The sequence below is a fragment of the Physeter macrocephalus genome, chromosome 8 (assembly GCF_002837175.3).
Source record: "Physeter macrocephalus isolate SW-GA chromosome 8, ASM283717v5, whole genome shotgun sequence".
Classification (NCBI taxonomy): domain Eukaryota; kingdom Metazoa; phylum Chordata; class Mammalia; order Artiodactyla; family Physeteridae; genus Physeter; species Physeter macrocephalus.
The window spans coordinates 156,170,416-156,177,544 of record NC_041221.1 but is presented as its reverse complement, the minus strand read 5'-3'; positions in this window follow the sequence as shown (position 1 = coordinate 156,177,544).

Below are 7,129 nucleotides of genomic sequence, written 5' to 3'. Positions count from 1 at the left end.
GTTCAGGGGCACTAACTACATTCACATCGTGGTGCAACTCTCACCATCATCCATCTCACAAAGTTTTCACCTCCTTAAACTGAAACTCTGTCTCCATTAAACACTAGCTCCCCATTCCCCCTCCCTGCCACCCCAAACCCCGGACCCTGGCATTTACCAGTGTACTTTCTGACTCTATGAATTTGACTATTCTAGGCACTTCATATAAGTGGAATCAAACAGTATTTGTCTGCACGTAATGTATATTGGACTGCATTTTTAAGGTTAACTTAATATGTGTCCTGTAAACGGATTGTACCTTCTTTTTTTTTTCCCCTGTGCTATACAGTAGGTCCTCACCAGTGATCCATTTCATACATAGTAGTGTACATACATAAATCTCAATCTACCAATCCATCCCACCGCCCACTTAGCCCCTTGGTCCATACATTTCTTCTCTGTGTCTGTTTCTGTTTTGCAAATAGGTTCATCAGTACCATTTTTCTAAATTCCACATATGTGTGTTAATATATGATGTTTGTTTTTCACTTTCTGACTTACTTCACTCTGTATGACAGTCTCTAGGTCCATCCATGTCTCTGTAAATGGTACAATTTCATTCCTTTTTATGGCTGAATAATATTCTATTGTATATATGTACAACATCTTCTTTATCCATTCATCTGTCAGTGGATATTTAGGTTGCTTCCATGTCCTGGCTATTGTAAATAGAGTTGCAGTGAACATTGTGGTACATGACTCTTTTTGAATTACGGTATTCTCAGGGTATATACCCAGTAGTGGGATTGCTGGGTCATATGGTAATTCTCTTTTTAGTTTTTTAAGGAACCTCCATACTGTTTTCCATAGTGGCTGTACCAATTTACATTCCCACCAACAGTGTAAGAGCGTCCCCTTTTCTCCACACCGTCTCCAGCATTTATTGTTTGTAGGTTTATTTTAATGATGACCATTCTGACCTGTGTGAGGTAGTACCTCATTGTAGTTTTGATTTGCATTTCTCTAATAACCAGTGGTGTTGAGCATCTTTTCATGTGCCTCTTGGCCATCTGTATGTCTTCTTTGGAGAAAAGTCTATTTAGGTCTTCCACCCATTTTTTGATTCGGTTGTTTGTTTCTTTGATGTTAAGCTGCATGAGCTGTTTGTATATTTTGGAAATTAATCCCTGTCAGTTGCTTCATTTGCAAATATATTCTCCCATTCTGATGGTTGTCCTTTCATCTTGTTTATCATTTCCTTTGCTGTGCAAAAGCTTTTAAGTTTCAGTAGGTCCCATTTGTTTATTTTTGTTTTTATATTCATTACTCTAGGAGGTGGGTCAAAAATATCTTGCTGTAGTTTATGTCAAAGTGTTCTTCCTAAGTTTTCCTCTAAGAATTTTATAGTGTTTGGCCTTACATTTAAGTCTTTAATCCATTTTGAGTTTACTTTTGTGTATGGTGTTAGGAAGTGTTCTAATTTCATTCTTTTACATGTAGCTGACCAGTTTTCCCAGCACCACTTATTGAAAAGACTGTCTGTTCTCCATTGTATATTCTTGCCTCCTTTGTCATAGATTAAGTGACCGTAGGTGTGTGGGTTTATCTCTGGGCTTTCTATCCTGTTCCATTGATCTATATTTCTGTTTTTGTGCCAGTACCATACTGTCTTGATTACTGTAGCTTTGTAGTATAGTCTGAAGTCAGGGAGCCTGATTCCTCCAGCTCCGTTTTTCTTTCTCAAGATTGCTTTGGCTATTCGGGGTCTTTTATGTTTCCACACAAGTTGTGAAATTTTTTATTCTAATTCTGTGAAAATACTATTGGTAATTTGGTAGAGATTGCATTGAATCTGTAGATTGCTTTGGGTAGTATAGTCATTTTCACAATATTGAGTCTTCCATTCCAGGAACATGTAATATCTCTCCATCTGTTTGTGTCTTCTTTGATTTCTTTCTTCAGTGTCTTATAGTTTTCTGGCTACAGGTCTTTTGCCTCCTTTGGTAGGTTTATTCCTAGGTATTTTATTCTTTTTTGTTGTATTGATAACTGGGATTGTTTCCTTAAATTCTCTTTCTGTTCTTTCATTGTTACTGTATAGGAATGCAAGAGATTTCTGTGCATTAATTTTGTATCCTGCAACTTTACCAAATGCATTGATTAGCTCTAGCAGTCTTCTGGTGGCATCTTTAGGATTATCTATTTATAGTATCATGTCATCTGCAGTGACAGTTTTATTTCTTCTTTTCCAATTTGTATTCCTTTTGTTTCTTTTTCTTTTCTGATTGCTGTGGCTAAGACTTCCAAAACTATGTTGAATAATAGTGGTGAGAGTGGACATCCTTCTCTTGTTCCTGATCTTAGAGGAAATGCTTTCCGGTTTTCACCGTTGAAAATGATGTTTGCTGGGAGTTTGTCATATATGGCCCTTATTATGTTGAGGTAGGTTCCCTCTGTGCCCACTTTCTGGAGAGTTTGTATCATAAATTGGTGTTGAACTTTGTCAAAAGCTTTTACTGCATCTGTTGAGATGATCATATAGTTTTTATTCTTTAATTTGTTAATATGGTATATCACAATGATTGTTTTGTGTATATTGAAGAATCCTTGCATCCCTGGGATAAACCCCACTTGATCATGGTGTATGATCCTTTTAATGTGTTGTTGGATTCTGTTTGCTAGTAGTTTGTTGAGAACTTTTGCATCTATGTTCATCAGTCATATTGGTCTGTAATTTTCTTTTTTTGTGATATCTTTGTGTGGTATCAGGGTGATGGTGGCCTCGTAGAATGAGCTTGGGAGTATTCCTTACTCTGCAATTTTTTGGAACAGTTTGGGAAGGATGGGTGTTAGCTCTTCTCTAAACGTTTGATAGAATTCACCTGTGAAGCCATCTGGTCCTGGGCGTTTGTTTGTTGGAAGATTTTTAATCACAGTTTCATTACTTGTGATTGATCTCTTCATATTTTCTATTTCTTCTTGGTTCAGTCTTGGATGGTTGTACCTTTCTAAGAATTTGTCCATTTCTTCCAGATTATCCATTTTATTGGGATATACTTGCTTGTAGTAGTCTCATATGATCCTTTGTATTTCTGCTATGTCATTTGTAATTTCTCCTTTTTCATTTCTAATTTTATTGATTTGAGTCCTCTCCCTCAAACTCTCTTTTCAATGGCAGGCATCTCTTGATCTCTTGGCATCACCTTACCTAAAAAACGCTAAACCCTGTATTTTTTTTTTTTAACATCTTTATTGGAGTATAACTGTTTTACAATAGTGTGTTAGTTTCTCCTTTACAACAAAGTGAATCAGTTATACATATACATATGTTCCCATATCTCTTCCCTCTTGCGTCTCCCTCCCTCCCACCCTCCCTATCCCACCCCTCTCATGGTCACAAAGCACAGAGGTGATCTCCCTGTGCTATGCGGCAGCTTCCCACTAGCTATCTAATTTACATTTGGTAGTGCATATATGGGGTCAGGTTTTTAAATTTAGATATAAGAAAGTTCAATATTCTATAAATAAGAATATCTTAAGTACTCATGAACATAACAAGAAGTATAATGTAGTGTCCAATTAATTGATTAGTAGTAAGGTCCTCTGTTCCCTTAAGAAACTATAATATAGTTAATTAAAGGAGATAACCAGAAAATACAAGTTAATGGTTCCTGAAATACATTGTCAATGGTTTCTGCCTACTGGCTTTAAGAACAACTGTTTATATCTAATATTCAACAAAATATTTTGCATCAAAATAATTATCTTACTTGTAACAAAAGCAGCTGGAGAAGATGATCATAGCAATTATGCAGACAGCCATAGAAATGAGCAAAGCCAGCCATCGAATGCTGCCATCGAAAAATGGACCTGATAATGGAAGTAAACAATGAAAAAGACATATTACCTTTCGATCACATCTTAAAAGGAAAAAATAACTTGTAGTGTTGAACTCTAGAAAGCTTGCTTATTGTTAAAACCAGAGAAAATATTTCACTGAGAATCATGATTGCACTTTTCTCTGCTAACCTACCTATAACAACAGGGGGCAGTGTAGGTTGTAAATACTGGTTACATAAGTTGGTCCGACAACATTCTATTGTCCGGCGTAGCTGGGCTTTTGGTGAATCCTAAAGGAAGAAAATTAGAAATAATCTGATACACGAAACTGATAATTAATTTTTAAAATATTCATAAAATACAGTTTCTAATTCAGTGAGTGAAAAGGACCTGCTAAGTTTGTGTGAAAGTGATTATTGAAAAATTTAAATCTATCGTGAAATAGTGTTGTAAAGACTCTAAAATGTTTTTTCTTAAGAAGAATGTATGTATGTGCATGGTGTGTTAGAACACTAGACTATAACTTAATTACAGATAAACAAAAGTTTATATATATTTTTCACCCAAAATTTGGCATATCTTAAGATATGACTATTCATTTGTTTTTAGTAAAAAAGTATTTAAAATCATGAGATCTTTTCCTAAAAAACATGGGTAATACATTTTATTACAGTGATAGACTAGCAGGGTAAATATGATCTCATAGTAGTATTGAGACTTAGTTGGATGAGACTTAAGATCTGACTAAAAAGTGGAGCGTGTCCTAGGCCAAAGAAATGACAGGTTAGAAAAGGTAGTCAAGTAGGCAGAAGATACAGTTGATTCTGCCTATAACAACTATGTTGAAACTAATGAACCTGGTATGGAAGCAAGTTGAAGTGTATGTGGTGAGGATAAGGGCAAAATATAGAAACAATATTTCTGAGAGTTTTTGGGAGACCACCAACCAGATATGTGTCCCTAATAGATCAGAAAATGAGCACAGGGAAAGACTGTAGTCATGGGAACAGATACCAAAAATTATATGTGAAGTTTTATTTGATTAAAAGTACAGTATTTGAGAAGTTCTTAACTTGAATGCTGACATTTCAGCACTACCTGGAAGAAGTGCCATTCCAGACCAAAACAGTAACAGAAAGGAATTGTCTGTCGTCATAGAAGTAGCAAGAATATAAGCAGAAATCAACCTTCTTATTCTTAAATATCAGATGGGTAGAAAGGAGAAACCCCGGTATAATCAGGTATTCCTTTAAAAATGTGAAAATGAGATTCCATAGGGGAATCTATATGGGATTCTATAAGGGACTTGAGATTATATAAGAGAAGGTAAGATGGGTCAAGAGTACTTGGAAACCTCCAAAAGCACAAGTTTTACATTTTAACTGAATTTTTAACTTTCTAACAATTTTTTTTACCTTTAAATGATCATAAAAAGAAAGAGAAAAGAGAGACATGTCAGAAGTTACACAGGTGACTCTGAAAAAAATATCCCAGATCTAGAGAAAACTTACATGAAGGATGGAATGAAGAGTATACAACTAAAGATGAATAAAAGAAGCGTGAAGCATCCAAGAATAGTCCCAGTATGGCTAAAGTTCAAAATGAGCTCAGCCTTGCAGGACAGAAAATGTAAAGAAAAATCAGGAAGGGGTTTTTGGCAGTGCTAGAAGAAAGACCACCAAGCAATGGATGTAGTATTGCCGACAAAATACCAGGTAATGGAGGACAAAGAAAACGAACACTTCCTTAACTCTCGTTTTGTTTCAGTCTTCTCTATCAAGGATGATTACAGGAATGAAGAAGGCAGACCAAACGCTAGTAAGTGGGATTGGTATCCCAGAAGTATGCAGAGACCCTACAATGTTTCTGTGTTCTGTCTGAATTCCCATCTTCTCAGCTAGGTGAATTACATCACAGGAAGTTGAGAGCACTTCGGAGAAGGCTGAAAGCGGTATGATTTAAAGATTTTAGAAACGAGGAGTGCTGTAAACCAGATAGCTAAATGTTACATTACTTTTAAAAGGGAAAGAAAGACTTTGCCAACAACAGATTGGGGGCAGCACAGTATTATGGAAACAAGGATTTGGGAATCAAATAGCTTAAATCACAGCTTTGCCATTTATTAACTTTGTGACCCTAAGCAATGAACTTACTTCTCTCTGGGCTTTAGTTTCCTCTGCTATAAGACGGAGGATAAAAAATATCTGCCTCATAGGGTAACTGGGAGAAAATGAGGTAAAATATACCAAGCACTTAGCATATTAAATGCAAATAGTAAATGTTAAATAAATTAATTCTTCTTCCTCTAGTGAATGTGACACAGATCCCAGTTGACATTCTAGAATAAGTCACAAATGCTTGTAATCTCCTGGAAGACTGACTCAATGTGGCTTCACTGAGAACAAGCAACATGAAACTCACATCTTTCTTATGTAGGTTAACTACTGCACACAGCCATGTGCAGACCAGGCACACTTCTCCTTGGGGAATCAACGCTTTTCCTGTGGCCCCTCCCTTTATTTCATAGGCCTCAAATTAGGTCTTACCTTGCACTGAAAATCAGATCCTTCATATTTCATACACCCTGAAGCCAATGTGGTTTCTCCTTGGTCATCTTCTTCTATGATGGCAAAGCAATGCCCATTAGTTCTAAAAGAAAAAAAGCCAAAAAACCAAAACCAACTTCACATTGGAAAGTACTAATTAAATCTTGGTATGAATGTGACCAGTTACTGATGGCTTTTAGTTCTGAATTAGAATTACATTCACATTTGACTTACTGGCAAAACCGTATGCGTTTTAAGGCAAGTGAAAATTGTCACATCTGAACTAAAACCTAAAGGTCTAATAAAAATCCTGTGTCAGGTAGAAAAGGATTTTCTATTAAACAAGTCCCACCAAATATGAAATACTATGTAACTTCTCTTTGCTAATCATAGTCATGTGATCACAGAAAGATGATTTATACAACTTTATAAAGTAAATAATCTTAACGTTTAAAAATATACTTAAAAATAACTTTGTCTCTTTTCATCCATAAGATTTTCAGTATTCCCATACTGTACACAATAATAAATAAAAACAAACTTTCCTGTGAAACATAAAAATAGATTCAATGACAAAGAAAAGTATATTTGGGAAGACCAGACTAAGATCCTGAGAGGCACTTTTTATTTAACATGATAGGAAAAGAGGGAGAACTTCTGAATAGCTGAATTTTCAAGAAATTTATATAAATGTATTTGTATTTAATAAAATGTTATCGGGGCTTCCCTGGTGGCGCAGTGGTTAAGAATCCGCCTGCCAATGC